The sequence below is a fragment of the Leptonychotes weddellii genome, chromosome 7, assembly GCF_054177405.1.
Source record: "Leptonychotes weddellii isolate Sample4059 chromosome 7, ASM5417740v2, whole genome shotgun sequence".
Classification (NCBI taxonomy): domain Eukaryota; kingdom Metazoa; phylum Chordata; class Mammalia; order Carnivora; family Phocidae; genus Leptonychotes; species Leptonychotes weddellii.
Window position 1 is genome coordinate 70,026,672 of NC_138375.1, and position 16,917 is coordinate 70,043,588.

A 16,917-nucleotide genomic window follows, 5' to 3' on the forward strand; every position below is an offset into this window, starting at 1 on the left:
CAGTGGACATCTTGGCTCTTTCCACAGTTTGGCTATTGTGGACATTGCTGCTATAAACATTGGGGTGCACATACCCCTTCGGATCCCTACATTTGTATCTTTGGGGTAAATACCCAGTAGTGCAATTGCTGGGTCATATGGTAGCTCTATTTTCGACTTTTTGAGGAACCTCCGGGGATGCGGAGAAAGGGGAACCCTCCTACAGTGTTGGTGGGAATGCAAGCTGGGATTGAGTTTTTAAATCAGGCAGATCACTGTTAAAATACAAACTCTTAATTTTGTGGTTGTAGGTGAGTCCACTAATCTGCCTAAAACCCAGTTTGCTCAACTATTAAAAGAAGATAAAAATACCTACTTTGAAAAATCAGAGAATTAAAAATAAACCTGCCGTAGTGCTTGATATATACACAATAACTAGTATTTGTTCTAACAAAATATCTCATTAATATGTGAGTAAAACTTAAAACTCATAGAACGCCTGTTTTTTTTCCAGTGGAGCTTTTCAGTCCTAAAGGTGATCTGTAAGGTACTGACCCTGAGGGCCTGGGGCAGAGCCTCCAGAAGGATTTTAAGAGATAAAAGACACCATTGTTTGGAGAGATAAAGATTTATAAACTATTTGCAGTTTTTTTTTTTAAGATTTTATTTATTTATTTATTAGAGAGCGAGCGAGAGAGAAACAGCATGAGAGGGGAGAGGGTCAGAGGGAGAAGCAGGCTCCCCGCCGAGCCGGGAGCCTGATGTGGAACTCGATCCCAGGACTCCGGGACCATGACCTGAGCCAAAGGCAGTCGCTTAACCAACTGAGCCACCCAGGCGCCCCTATTTGCAGTTTTGTAAAAAAAAAAAGATAGCTAGGAAAGTATACTGATTTGCTATGTTGATTACCTGGAGTCTTGAGGTTATGTTGGAATTCAGCCTGTGAAAGTATAGATCTTGAAAGAATTTTTTTGAAATACAGTCTTAAAAATAAATATAATTAATAAATATTAATCATAAATAGGCAATATTTTTTTCGTAAAACAATAATAGCCATGAAAATTATAATAGAACACTATCAGGTGAATACATTTCATAACAGTGAATATAACTACAAACACTTTATTATTTTACCTTTTCTCAATTGGATGCAGGATCAGAGATTGATTATACATCAGTTGAGCCTTTAAAAACCTGAACCATTATATTGATTGGACTGAGTTGGGGGGAACTCTGTCAACATGTAGATATGCAAACAAAATTGTGTCCAAAGAGGAGGTAAAAATATTTAATTAGGGAATGACAATGGAAATGAAGGTAATGAGCTCTGAACATTGAAGTCTGTGTGAAGATGGTTGTGAAAGAAAACTAAGGCTAGGGCACCTGGGTGGCTCAGTCAGTTAAGCGTCTGCCTTTGGCTCAGGTCATGATCCCAGGGTCCTGGGATTGAGTCATGCATTGGGCTCTCTGCTCAGAGGAGAGCCTGCTTCTCCCTCTGCCTGCCACTCCCCCTGCTTGTGCTCTCTCTCTCTGATAAGATGATCTTATCAAAAAAAAAAAAAAAAAAGAAGAAGAAGAAGAAGAAGAAGAAGAAAAAAGAAAAACTAAGGCTTGTAGAATTTCTGAAGAGGCTAAAAATCAGGGGTCAGGAAAAATGAAGTAAAGATTTTACAGCAGAAGTGGAAATTGTTGCAGTGTAAAGAAGAGAATTTTCAAGTTTGTTAATACAGGATCTACATGTGACTGACTCCTTGTTCTTACATCGCTTTAAGCTTTAACTCTGGGATCTATATAACTTACCGGGTTCAGCCCCACTTCTGATTCTGAAATTAAGACTGTAGTCTTAACACTTCTGTCAATTCACATAATTACCACTTCTTTCTTATAGTAAGAACAATTAAGACCTAGTATTTTAGCAACTTTAAAATCTATAATACAGTATTATTCACTATAGTCACTATGTTGTGCATTATATCTCCAGAACTTTATTATCTACCTGTTGCAAGTCACTTACTGGTGTTTGAGCATTTGCAAATGGTGGAGTGTTTTTAGGAATAGAACTTCAAGAGGTTATTTATACTTTACTAAGCTATGATTATTTTTGAAGCTTATTTAACAAGAACAAAATAATGACCAATCCTTTAAGTTTACAGCTGTATTATGGAGTTACCGAGAAGTATAAAAAATGAGGATAATCATCCTAATGAAGACATGAAAATTATCACCATAATTACTTTTGTTTTATTTTCCTCCTATTTTTTACTAGCTTCCAAAAATAGAAGTTGGAATATTCTAGATTAAAGTATGTACTGGGGAAATATTTCTGATTTTAGGATAAGGTTTCTGATTTTATGAGGAAAACTTTAGCAGGAATCCACTTATGATTAGAATCAAATAATCTCATGCAGGATCTAGTTACAATGTAGCTATAAAGTGCTGTCTTGTCTTTGCCCCCTGCTCAAAATAAAGCTGTTACCTTTCTAGCCCTGTCCGCCATGGTGCTTAGCAGCCAGGGATGCATGGTCTCAGACATATTTACCAAGTAAAACACTGACTTGAGGGGTGCCTGGGTGGCTCAGTCATTAAGCGTCTGCCTTCGGCTCAGGTCATGATCCCAGGGTCCTGGGATCGAGCCCCGCATCGGGCTCCCTGCTCAGCGGGGAATCTACTTCTCCCTCTCCCACTCCCCCTGCTTGTGTTCCCTCTCTCGCTGTGTCTCTCTCTGTCAAATAAATAAATAAAATCTTTAAAAAATAAAAAAATAAAAATAAATTAAAAAAAAGAATCAAATAATCTCTATAGGAAAATAATCTTGGTTGTATAATAGCTATTTGGGGAATTCATTCATTTGAATCTCATGGACACAATAGTTTTCAATGACATATCATTATACCAAACTTCAGTCCTTCCTAAAGCTCTTCTCTTCCTCATGGAATTCTGCCTCATCATCTATGTCTTGAATACGTTTTCCTTCCCCAAGTATGTTTGACCATTCATTATTGTACACATGTCTCTTACCCTAGAACACCATGAAGGACTTTTTCTTAAAAACACAATCAGAGCCTTACTCCTTGAAATAGTTTCCCACCCATATCAAACTGGTTGAAGTTGCTACAAATTTTAGTAACAATCTTCAGAATCTTTCAAGGTTCTCACCTTCCTAGAAATGTACTGCATGTGTATCTGCATATCTAAATATAGTTTTTGTTATTTGATTGCATGTATAGCCTGTGTTCCCAGGTTGTTTGTTTCCCACTTCTCCTGTTAGTAAGTTTGTTAAGAGAGAGCTAAATTATGCTGGTCTGCTTGCAGAAGGCACTAATTAGTTCTGTGACCCCTCAAGGATCAGGTTCATCTAGGTATTACATTCAACTTGACCTCTAACTTAATAAACCAAAGCATTATTTTTAGAGAAAATCTTCATTTGACATTAATTAAATTTTAAACTTCATCTTTAGTTTTTTCAAAAGGACTTTATAGAAATAAAATGTTATCTTTTTTGCTTAATTATGTACCAGTGCATTATTATATGCCAACAGGTATCTATTGTTCCAAACAGTTGTTCTATTGGGGGAGGAGGGCATGGCATATGTATGTGGCATTATTGTCCTGTGAAGTATGATTTTGGAGAATGCTATTTCTAATGCCCCACATAAGTATTTTAAAATTAGCCTGTGAAAAGTGCCTATTTGTATGTTTACACATATAATGGTAGCTATTCATAAATACAAACACACACACACACACATTGTCATGCATTTTCTCTCCTAAAAGAGATACTCCTTTAGGTGGCAGTTTGTATCATCAATTAATCAATTAAATTAAATGCTGGCTTCAGTGGGATATTACACAAATTAAAAGCCCTGGTCAATATGATGTTTAAAGTAAAAAAAAAAAAAATAGAAAAATAAGTTAAAGCCTAGTTTTGATTCACTAATGACTGACTAAATACTGAATTTATTGGTAAAATATATTCTTAAATAACAGGAAAATGTACTTAAATAACAGATTCCACATCTGTTGTTGATCTGTTGATTCCACATGTAAGTGATACCATACAGTATTTGTGTTTCTCTGACTTCACTCAGCATAATACCTTCAAGCTCAATCCACATTGTCACATATGGCAGGAAAGGAAATATTATTTTAATATTATTCATTAGACCTACTTCTCTGGATATAGGCATTTTGAATTCTCTGAATCTGCTATGTTGGAACCAGAGGAAACTATGACTTCTTTTTATGTGCCTCTGCATCCATAGAGTTGGCACAGGCCAGGATCTATACAGAAAGAATTTTCTGTGCGATGTATAATTTTATCTCCAATATTCTCTTTTCCTGTCTGGGATAAGCTCGTCTTCTCTTCAAATAAAATCTGTATCTATGGCATTTTGAAGAAAAGGGAAGTACAATTTTAGGCCTAATAATTTTATTTTATTAATTAATAAAAACACATTCCAAATATTCAGTTGGCTACTGTTACACTTCTAACATCATTTTAATGATGTACGTAGATCAAAGAAGGAAAAATATATGTGGTTTTAAAATTGTGAAACATTCTTTTGTACCAGTATTTATAGAAACAGGAAATTTAGAGGCTTCCACAAATGATTTTCTCAAATTCTTCTCCCATCCAAGTGCCACATTAACTACAATTCTACCCATTGAAACACCTTTGTTTTGTATTATTCTTATTGTCATTTAAAATGAAAATGTGTTAAAAGGTAAACATTAAATTTTTTCTCAAAGGTACTAGTAATTTACTACATTACAAACATTTATGAGTGCCAATCATGGGCCAGTCATGAATGGAACACAGTTACAGAATGATGATCTTTACATTCCTTCTTGCAGGAGGCCTGTCTGTGTGGGGTCAGGAATAATTACAAAATCTCTGCTCTGTTTATTCCACATGGACATATCTAAAAGTATGCTGTAAACTTCCAAGAATTTAGAGTTTAGAAGACAGTATATATCATATATATATATATCATTTATATATAATCATAGACAAAGGAAAATAGGTTTAGAAAACTACTTGTTTAAAAGTATCTTTTAAACCTTTTTTTTTAAATTTGTGTAGTAAAATTATTAGAACAGTGTATATCTTACATTAAGCGGTAAAAATTGTTTTGGATTTTGGAAAACAATATTTATTATTTTTTTTAAAGATTTTATTTATTTATTTGACAGAGACCGTGAGAGAGGGAACACAAGCAGGGGGAGTGGGAGAGGGAGAATCAGGCTTCCAGCAGAGCAGGGAGCCTGATGCAGGACTCGATCCCAGAACCCTGGGACCATGACCTGAGCCGAAGGCAGACGCTTAACGACTGAGCCACCCAGGAGCCCCTGGAAAACAATATTTAGAGTGCTTTTAAATTTTTCTGAAGTTATTTTTTCAATTTTTTCAGATAATTTACTCCCATGTGAATTTACAAAACAGTACATTGTAGTATTTGTGCTGTCTATACTCAAGAATTTTGAGCTTAGCAATAGTGATTTTCTAATGACAAAAGAAATTCAGGTATTTCTTAATATTGATAATGAGAGATGGTGGAGAACAAACCCTCATTCCATCTTCTGTAATCTTCTCACCTTGGTGTGGGAAAATGTGCATTCTTTCCTGTTTCTGGGTTGTCTAGTGATTGAGGGAAATATCAGGCAACCCATCCCACTGGTTTTTCATAGAAGAGAGAATATGTCCAGTCTGATAGAAGTAAATATGGTCCCACTCTGTACTACCTTTGGCGGTATGTGGAAGCCTCTGAGGGAGGAGTTAATTAACAGTTGCAACCGGCAACTGTTATTTTTTTGACCATGATATGCAGCTCCTCACTGTGCTTAAACAGAGATGCTAAGAATCATGAGTATGACTTAAGTGATTCAGAAATGGTTAACTAAGAGCTATAAAACACTTTTTCTGTTCGGGCTAGTTGGAATTTCAAATTTAATTTTGTTCATTTATTCTTTTCTTGATACCTCCTTTTTCTCTGTTTTATACTGTCCCCGTCTTCCCTCCAGCTTAGGTCACTGTCTTCTATTTGCTTGGTTTCTCCTTTGTTAATCATCATACTTAGTTCCTGCCATGCTTGACCAACTCACTCCTAATTTCCTATTGGTTCATATTTTTTTTTCCTAAAAATATAAAACTAACAATGAGGGATCAATTAAAATTATCTACCTACCTATATTTGTATATATATTTATATAAGTAAATCTGGCTACTCAAATTGTAGTTCTGATCTGCCAATGTTGGCATCACCTGGAAGTCTGTTAGAACTACAGAATCTCTGAACTTGTACCAAACCTGCTGAGTCAGAATGGGCATTTGATCACAGTGCTCCGGTGATTTTTATGTGTATTAAGGTTGGAGATGTATTGGACATCTCAGTATATGTGGACATTAAGCTCTAGGCAAGCTGGAAGTCCCAATATGTTTAATTTATTTAGCCTGTATCTTCAGGATTTAGTGGCAAAATTGATATGTTGAGGTATATGCTATTTATTTATGGAGTGAAAGAATGTAGGACTCAAGAAAAATCTGGTTTGTGTTCATATATTATTGTACACTGAGTTTCAAAATTAATATGTAAGAGGAGTCATATGTAAGTAAAGATCATTTAAACCCTTACAATTAAAAAGAAAATACAGAAATATGAAGAGTAGTATAGTGAAATGCCCTAGATATTGGGAGTCAAAAAGCTGGGTTCCTGGTAATTAATAGAAGCATCATATTGGATAAATATCTAAACATCATTATTTCCACTGTCCAGTGATAATAATAATATAGACCTATTATTTCAAAATGTTATTCTAAGTATCAGTTGGGAAATATAGTAGAGAGATGGATAAAATGTAAAGCTTAGTATGAATGATACTAAAGCACATCTTGTTTAAGTGTTGTAGTTGAAAATTAAATTTGTCACTGCATTTCCTAATAGCTATGGCCATTGACTAGAAATGCAAATTCTCATTGTCTGATATAAACAAGAAGATATACTTTCTCCAAATTTATCAAATATGTACACAGTTGACACTGAATTACATAAAGAAAATATGGAATGCAAAGAAACAGGAACTCTTCTCAGATATGAGTGTCTGTCAAATCTGACTGTATAATATTAGGAATAATTGTAGTGAAGACATATTTCTTCAGGAAACTAAAGCAATAAGATAAAAATGTTTTACTTTATAATGATCTACCTTCCTAAGAAAAGAGATGGTATGTTTCAAAAAAGAAAAAGATGGAGGAATTGACTTTCCTTGACTGATACAATGCAATTTTTTTTTTTTTAAAGATTTTATTTATTTGACAGAGAGAGACATAACGAGAGAGGGAACGCAAGCAGGGGGAGTGAGAGAGGGAGAAGCAGGCTTCCCCGCAGAGCAAGGAGCCCGATGCTGGGCTCGATCCCAGGACCCCGGGATCATGACCTGAGCCGAAGGCAGACGCTTAACGACTGAGCCACCCAGGCGCCCCGATACATGCATTTTTATAACTCAATCAGTTCTTGATTCTATACTAGTGGGTAATTTATGGCAAACTTTAAATCATCCTCTTGACCTTCTATGAATGCTAATTCCTTATAGCAAAATAAACTCTTTTCTGGGAAAGAAAAAAAAATTTCTGCTTTTCTGTGTGTTCCTGAAAATGGCCTTAATTCTTCCTTCTCCACTCTGGCAGAAAATATGTTTGTCCTTAACTCAAGTATGTTAACTACAAACAGTTAAGTTTCTGGTAGTGAGCCAGGTCCAAGACATTAGAAAGATTTTTAAAAATTCATTTTGATTAAAATAACCACTTAATATTTTAGGGATAGTTCCACTACATATGCGATATTTGCTCCATTTAATTTCTACCATATTTTTACTTACTATTTTATTCATATTTTGGATTTATGAAATTTTATAGCTTATACAAAACTAATTACCTTTGTGATTTCTATTGATTTTAATCATAAAATTTATGTTCTAAGTAAAAATCAAAATTCCATTTTATTATATTTATAATTTTTTATGATTTTTAAAATTTAATTTAAAACCAAATATGGACTTCATTATGGATTGTGATCTGAAGTGAGGCTCTAACTTTTTTTTCCCCAACCATATAATTCCTTGGATAAAAAGATTTTATCTAGAAGAGATAATTTTTTTAAATGGAAATGACAGTGATTAACTATTTTAAATTTTAAAATGTTGTCTTAAAATGCTTACCCCATTCTCTAAAACACATTATTTTGAACAGATACAATTTCTCATCTATCAATCTAGCAAGGATTTTTAAAACTCTTAATATTAAGTGCCAAGTTGTGTCGTTATTGGCACTCCTGTGAAATGCTTTTAATTATGTAAATCGATACAACTATTCCCAAAATCAGATTGATAATGTCTACCAAACCTTATAAATAATGTATTCCTTTAGTCACTATTTCCAGTTATAGAAATCTATCCAAAAACGAACAATTGCTTATGTATCAAGGCATTTTGTAAGCATGACAAAAAAAACGTAAGTAAATCATGGTACATCTGGAGGATTTGTCATTCAACAAGTGGAAAAGAGGAATCTAAGGCAAAGAGACCAGTAAGCATAAAGACAAATAATTTCCATGGTCTTGGAATAGATAGAGTTTTGGACCATTCTACTATTCGGTTCATAATGAGAAACAATGTGGAAGGAGAAATGTCGAGGTATGTTGGAATTACATGATGAAGGATCATTATACCCTGTTAAGGATTTACATAGTATCCTATAGTCCGAGAAAGGCCCTTAGGGTTTGTTGGTTTGTTTGTTCTTGTTGGTGTTTTATTGTTGTTATAAACAGAAGGGGAATATACTTAGAGGCATAGAAGCATAAGCACATTAACAGATAAAAGGACCATGATAATAAATAAATCAAAGATAAAGAAGAGGAAGAGCACTCAATAAGGAAGATATTAGAGGAGGCAAAATGTGATGAAATCCATCTCATAGGACAGAGTAAGATGATAAACTAAGCTTAGATGCTATGATTCATATTAACATAAAATGTTGTGGAGATTATCATTTCCTGACATCAGCTGAGCATTAGCAAATGGTCAGTTGATCAGTCCTTCCACAGATTTTTTCTAAATAAGGCTTCAGTTTTGGGTTTACAGTATTTGTTATTTTTTAAGCAAACTCATCTGTAAATAGACATAGGCCCAAAATATCTACTCCAAAATTAAATACAAACTTTTCAGTACCTATTGTTTCAATTGATAAATAGCATAGCTTTGATCTTTCTTATAATTTAGTCAGTGGATCAGTCTTTTATCCACCTATTTATCAGGAATTGGAGATACAAAAATGAAAAGCAAGTCTCTAAGTTTGGAATGACTGTGGTCTAGTGAAGGAGATAAAGTAATGACTAATAACGTGCAAATTGCTTTATTAGAGTTATACAGAGAAGTAAGCACTGGTAATGAGGCAGAGAGGAGACATAAGCTGGATAGTCAAGGATGACTTCCTGGGAGAAGAAGCACTTGAGGTGACTGAGAAGGTAAACATAGAATGGAGGGAAAAGAGAGTGAGACCAAGTCCAAACTGGATCCATTATGCACAAAGGGCCTAAGCATGGAAGACAGTGGCTTTTCCAGGCCTGCAGGCAGCTTCAGCATGCTAGAATAGAAGGTTGCATGGGTCAATGAAAGCAGGTGAAGCTGGAGAAGGAGGCTGAGAGACAGGTAACACAGGGTCCGTGGTGTCTGGCTAAGGAGATTGGGCTTCATTTTGCAGGCAGTGTGTAAAGCCACTCTGTAGAGGAATGACATGACCAAATGTAAATTTCAGGAAGATTTCTGGTGATAGGTAAGTTAGAGAGGGATAAAAATGGTACTACTGAAAGCAGTCTAAAGGTGGAGATGATGAGGGGCAAAGTAAGATGGTGACAGTGTAAGGATAGAGTAGAAGGCAAATGAAAAAAATAAAGAAATGATATCAATTGTATAATAGATGGAAAAGGCAAATGATAATAAACACGAATGTGCTCCATTTTAAATGTGACATTTTTTGGATGTCATTTTGGCAGAAAATGAATCTTGAAGAAACCTAATTGGTTCCCACTGGTTCCTCTGAGTTAGTTAGGCTTAGGTTAACAACCTCTATTTTTTCATAGAATAGAGAGTTGGAGTGACTTTCCTGAGTATACACAGTAGGTTAGGGAAGGAAGCGACAATAGAGCTTTTTCCTCTCCTTCTCAAAGTTTAATATTTTATTTTTAAATAAAGATTGGAAACACTTATATTTTTCAATTAGAAATAATAGTTTATGCTGTACTAGATTAAGAGGTTTTTAGTTGTATGTTTACTCTGAAATATGAAGACCAGTGAGAGATTGTCTTTATTAGGGTACATTTCAAATTTTGATGACTTAGCATGTAAAATAGAATAGGGATGCCATTATAATGTCTGATATTTCCACAAGGCACCAGCCATTCTTCAAAGTAGGCTAAAAAAACAAATCAAACAACACATAAAACGACACACACATAGTAGTAACTATGTGAGGTGAGGATATATTAATAATCCCTGTTCTGGCAATTATTTCACAATATATACATGTACATCAAATCATCATGTTGTATACCTTCAACCTACACAATATTATGTGTCAACTATATCTTAATAAAATCGGAAAAACAATTAAAAAATCAAGAAATATAAAATAAAATAAACACTGACTTTATAGTGTTGAGCAATTTCTCCAGTTGTGATTAACGGATCATCTTATGGGAAACTCTTTTCTTTTAGTATCTACTTATTGGGGGACCCAAGTGGCTCGGTCACTTAAGCGTCTGACTCTTAATTTTGGCTCAAGTCATGATCTTGGGGTCCTGGTATTGAGCCCTCCGTCACTCAGCGTAGAGTCTGTTTGAGATATCTCTCCCTCTCCTTTGCCCCCCCCACTCTGTCTCTCTCTCTCTCCCAAATAAATAAATAATATCTTTAAAAAAATATCTACTTATTGTGTGCCAAAAGTATGCCAAAATATTCTAAGGTCAGATAAGTGAGGAGGAGACTGAGACCTTTTGTTTCAAGGGAATTAACACCTTAATGAAGCGAGATAAATCTTTAAGTCAGGTATATCTGATTTCAAGTTCCAGCTTTTCCATTTAATATATATATTCAATCTTAAGTGATTTATTTACTTCTCCAAGCCATGGTTTCTTCACATTTAATATGAAGAAAATACTCCTTACCTTCTATTTTTTGTGGGTATAGAAATAAAATGAGATGTATGAAATTGACTAGTATAAACCCAAGTACAAATTATTTATTCAATAAATGTAATCTTTCTTCCTTCCGATGGTTTAGGATTAATGTCTTTGTAGTATATTCATGGTGTGAAAATTATATCTGTGACCTAGGTACACAGAAGATGTAAATATTTGCAGTTAAATGGTCATTGTTGCTAAGCAGTTACGTTTTCTCCCATGAAGTATAATTGAAATAATACTCATTTGAGAGTTCAGAAACCTGGATCCTCCTGCTGACATTGGCACTAAATATAGCTGTGTAACTTTGAACAAGTAATGTAAATCACTTTGGGTTTCAGGTTCCCAATATGCCAAATGAGGCCGTTGAACTAGATGGTCTCATAAATTTCTTTCCGGCTCTGAAACTCTATGACTCTATTTTCTTATGATTCAAAAGACACCTTTGGAATAGATCCTGTCAACTTGCACTGTTGTTTCAATTTTTTTCCTTCTGGTTGCCATGTTTTGAATAAATTTCCTTCTCATCAATCAATTTGTAGAAATAACATTTTCCCCTTAATATTGCATCCTGTAATCTGGCTTTTGTTTCCTTTGGTCCAGGAGTGTTGCCTCTCCTCCTGATGTGAGCAAATGTTAAGCCTCAAAATCAGGAGAAAAGTATCACTTCTTGGCAAAGAAAAACAAAATGAAGTTTTAATGATTCATATGGATTTTTGTAAATGTGATGAGGTCAGGGCCTTGGGAAGTCATGGTACATAGAGAATAAAGAAGAACCAGTAAATACGAGTATTATCAGAAGGGAGAGAAGTTGTTTTACATCAACATCATTTAGTATAGTTTTGGGGAAAGGACCCTGACATTTTTCTAAGAGATAAGACCTTCCACTTCCCATATCTACTTAACTGGCATCCACCTAAATTCTCTGGAACCACAGAATGCAATCTTTTCGGTATATTGACTTATGCCGTTACTGAAAATTGTTTTTTAGAATATTTGCAGTCAGTATGGTACAAAATGTTAACAGTGATTATCTTTTAGACAGAGACTTAAAAGTGTTTTATGTTTGAATTAGCTTAACTTCTGTTTTTGGTAGTGATAGTGTGTGTGTGTGTGTGTGTGCACGCGTGTAAGCACGTGTATGCATTTCCCCATGCAGTGAACACAAATACTGTTTTTAAATTGGGAACAAAACCAATTTTTACTTTAAAAAAATAAAAAAATATGTTAAAAATCTGGAGTATAGATGGGAAATGTGATATACTGGGAATTTGAAGAGTTGGACTCATGTTCCACCTGTAATACTACCTGAGTGATTTTGAGCATGAAATATATATATACACACATATATATGTATTTGTTTTTTAAACAATACATAAAACTTAAACTTACAGAGTTTTATAATCTGTAGTTTCTTTTTTTAATTTTATTTTATTATGTTATGTTAGTCACCATACATTATATCATTAGTTTTTGATGTAGTGTTCCATGATTCATTGTTTGCGTATAACATCCAGTGCTCCATTCAATACGTGCCCTCTTTAATACCCATCACCAGGCTAACCCCTCCCCCCACGCACCTCCCCTCTAGAACCCTCAGTTTGTTTCTCAGTGTCCATAGTCTCTCATGATTCATCTCCCCCTCCGGTTTCCCCCCCTTCATTTTTCCCTTCCTACTATCTTCTCTGTCTTTTTTTTTTTTAAACATATAATCTATTATTTGTTTCAGGGGTACAGATCTGTGATTCATCAGTCTTACACAATTCACAGCGCTCACCATAGCACATACCGTCCCCAATGTCTGTCACGCAGCCACCCCATCCCTCCCATCCCCCCCACCACTCCACCAACCTTCAGTTTTTTTCCTGAGATTAAGAGTCTCTTATGGTTTGTCTCCCTCTCTGGTTTCATGTAGTTTTGAGTGTTTTCTCATTAGTGACAAGCATAGTGTGTGTGTATATGTGTGTGTGTGTGTTTGAGAAAGAGAGAGAATATGTGTTTTGGATAATCAAAATCATTTGAAACTTTGGTATTATGCAATAAATTTTGGATTCATGTTGTTCCGTTTTATTTTGGACCTACCTATTATTTATTTATTTATTTAAGTATAGTTGACACATAATGTTAAATTATTTCAGGTGTTCAACATAGTGATTCAACAGGTTTATACATTATGCTATGCTCACCACAAGTGTGGCTACTGTCTGTTGAATTTGCAGTGTTTTAGATTCAAGGTTGGGTTTAAATCCCAACTTGAAGATGTGTAAGCTGAAGGTTTTTCCCCTTCATCTGTAAAACATAATTGCAGATAACTCAATTATATGAATGTTCTTTAAAATGTAAATAACTTAGATAGAAATGGTATGTGACAAAAGGTAGTAACTGATAGCTCTTATTATATTTAATGAATTATATAGATGATCAGACTGAACAACATGGTCTTGAGTCAAAAGTATGGTGATCTTATAAAGAACTGAGAATGATTTTTTTTACCGCGACTCATAACTTGGTCAGGAAAGAAGTTCAAAATTAGAGTCCCATAATTATTTTTTGAGTACTGTTGTCATCTTTGGTGTAAATGTATGGCTCTTAAATATGATCATTTAAAAAATAAAAGCAGTTATTTGAAGTTTAAAAGTAAAAACAGTAGTTCCATTAATTTGTTGTCACATAATTTCAGCAAGTATTTGTTCATTCAACAAACAATTATCAAGCAGCCACTGGATGCGAAATCCTGAGGGACTGCAGTAGATATTAGGGAAATAAAGACAAGTTACATGGTCTATTCTGTTTGGAGATTGCTGTCTGATGGGGGAGATAGACACAGAGAGGAGCAAGAGAATGGTACGGTTACTGTAATCATAGAGCTAAGAACAAAGCGTTGCTGCCAGTGAGATGGAAGGAATTAATTATAAAAATGAATGAAACTAAGTTTTAAGACAGTTCTATTTGGAACAGTAACAATAATTCCCTTTCCAAGAATGTGGTTATGTTTATGGATATTCTTGTCCTTATTCTTTGTGCACATCCTCCTATCAAAGTATTGTGTGGATGTGCTTTTAGTTTCAATGATCAAGGTCATTAATAATAATCCTTAGTTTTTTAACATGTATACGTGCATGCTTTGCCCTTTACTTCAATTTTTCAAATTCCCCAGGCATGACCTTCTATATGTAACTTGAGAAAACTATTAATATTTTGAATGCTTAATTTGGTACCTTTTATATTTACGATATTTCTGATCTATTCTTTAGTTACCTGATGAGGATATTTCTAAGTCTTGGACATATTTAATGCATAATAGACTTTTAAGCTTGCCTCAATATTTTATGTGGTGTTTGTTTAAAAGCAGAACACTATTTGGTTAAGGGAGAACTGGGAGTTTCATTTTTACAAACCACAAACTGAAACTTGTTATACTTTAATAAAATAAAGGGGGAGGAATCCTAACAATTGGAAGAATGCTAAACAGTGTAGTTTCTTGTTTCCACTTATCCCTATGTACTAACTCTTCTTATGAGTAAATTTTGACTTAGAGCTGTTTTAAAAAATCAGAATGAAAAAATATTATGTCTTTAGAACTTCTCCAGTCTTCCTAACTTGTTTTGAATGACAATGGCTCTGCTTACAGGAAACACCAGTCACCTAAAATAGGTACATCAGTGGAACAGATCTCATTTCTTGTTTTAGGTTAAATAATTCCAACTTAAAATGATGATTTTTTTTCAATATTGGTCTATTTTAATTAGCACAGCTTCTGACTGTTAAACATTTTAACAGCTACAGTTAAAACCCAGTTTTCAGGGGTGGCTGGGTGGCTCAGATGGTTAAGCCTCTGCCTTCTGCTCAGGTCATGATCCCAGGGTCCTGGGATCAAGCCCCACATGGGGCTCCTGGCTCAGTGCGGAGCCTGCTTCTCCCTCTCCCTCTGCCTCTCCCCCTGCTCATGCTCTCTCTCTCTCTCTGTATCTCTGTCTCAAAAGAATAAATAAAATCTTTAAAATAAATAAATAAATAAAACACAGTTTTCAGCTTAACACATATTTATTAGTACTGCACCTTTTGTTTTCCTTAGCTCAACTCTCAAAACACACACTATATCATATTTCTACTGAGACATTTTTAACATGTTTAACACAACTAACATGTTAAAAATAAAAATTGAAATAATTGTACAGGTATCAGAAGATTTGGTGCAGAACTCACAAACTGACAGCCTGAGGGCCCAGTCTGGATTCTTTGGTATGTATCATCACAAGACCAGAAGAGCTTGTCCCCAGTAAATGGGGAAATATGCAAGCAAAATTGCCCATTTTCCAGAGTTGCGTTAACCTCCCACTCAGCACTTTGTGTGTTCAGGACCTGGTTTAGAGCATCAGCAGTGTTCTTAGAAGACTGAGAGATCAAATACCTGTACACAGGTTCTCAATTCACATACACAAAATACACAGAGTAACTCTCATTATTATTATTATGGTGGCTCTACTAATTTCATTAAAGATATCAATCCTATACAAGCAACTAAATATGATAGCTTTTCATATGTGGTAGAATGAAGATATTAGTAAATATTTTAGAACAAAGCAGTAGAAGCAATTAGTTCTGCCAAAGAAATCATGTCAAACATTGCAATGGATATTAACCTTTGAGTTTTAAGAACAAATATGACTTCTGGGTTAGCGGCTAAAGTGTCTTGGAGAGGGAGGTCATTTCAGGCAGAGACCTCATCATAAATAAAGGGACATAGAAAAGACATGGACTACATGGAGTGGACTGAAGCCACTCAGATCTAAGATAGGCAGTGGGCTTGTAGAAAAAAAAAAATTCTGAAAAGTAAGGGTAGAGACAAGTTATGAAAATCCTAGACTGATATCACTAAAGATTTTTTGGTTAGGATAGCAATGTGATCAAATGTGCATTTTTACAAGATGATAACATCCTTGAAGCAGAATAATAAATTTGGAGTCTTTGTGTTAAAGAACTGGTTAGAGCAATGTTTTTCAATTCTGTTTAATAAAGATGCATTGTCAGAAATACAACTTATGTCATGATATACTCCTACTACTGCTTCCATTACTATTACTACATACACCACACACACACACACACACACACAAAACTTCAACAAATTTTCATAAAATTATGTGCCAGAAACACTGTTGTTTTCAATTATAATCCATTCTGTTCTTTCACATTCTTTAAAAATTGCTTATCTGTGACCCCAAATATAATTCATGATCCACCAGTGGGTCTAGCTAATAGTTTGAAAAACAATTCATTAACAAATTGTTGCAACAGTAGTTCAAAGAAACATGGTGGTACCTAAGCTAAGTTGAGAAAATAGCAGTAGGAATAGAAAAGAGAGAATATATTCAGGAGAGATTTTCTGAGAGGAACTTTCTGAATCAGATACAGAGGATAAAAGAATTATGGAGATCAAGGCCTTTCAGCCAAGTGAAAAATGTGACTTTCTACTAAAATAGAATATGAGAAAGTTCCACTTAGAATAAATATGATTTAATGAGTGTGAAGTTGCCTTGGCCTACTGTTATATTGGAAAATAAAACATTCATTTTTTTTTATTCTTATATTGATCCCCATACATTACATCATTAGTTTTAGATGAAGTGTTCCATGATTCATTGTTTGTGCATAACACACAGTGCTCCATGCAGAATGTGCCCTCCTCAATACCCACCACCAGGCT

General features: G+C 34.6%; 1 protein-coding gene and 1 non-coding gene across 2 annotated transcripts in view; both read left to right on the forward strand.

Annotated features, from left to right (window-relative positions):
* Positions 1 to 16,917, forward strand: part of ST8SIA4 (ST8 alpha-N-acetyl-neuraminide alpha-2,8-sialyltransferase 4) — a 101,573-nt gene that overhangs the window by 19,651 nt on the left and 65,005 nt on the right. The gene's annotated exons all lie outside the window — the stretch shown is intronic.
* Positions 2,382 to 2,512, forward strand: LOC115942689 (small nucleolar RNA SNORA63). The gene has a single exon (XR_004077289.1). It is a non-coding gene; the product is annotated as a small nucleolar RNA SNORA63 (small nucleolar RNA).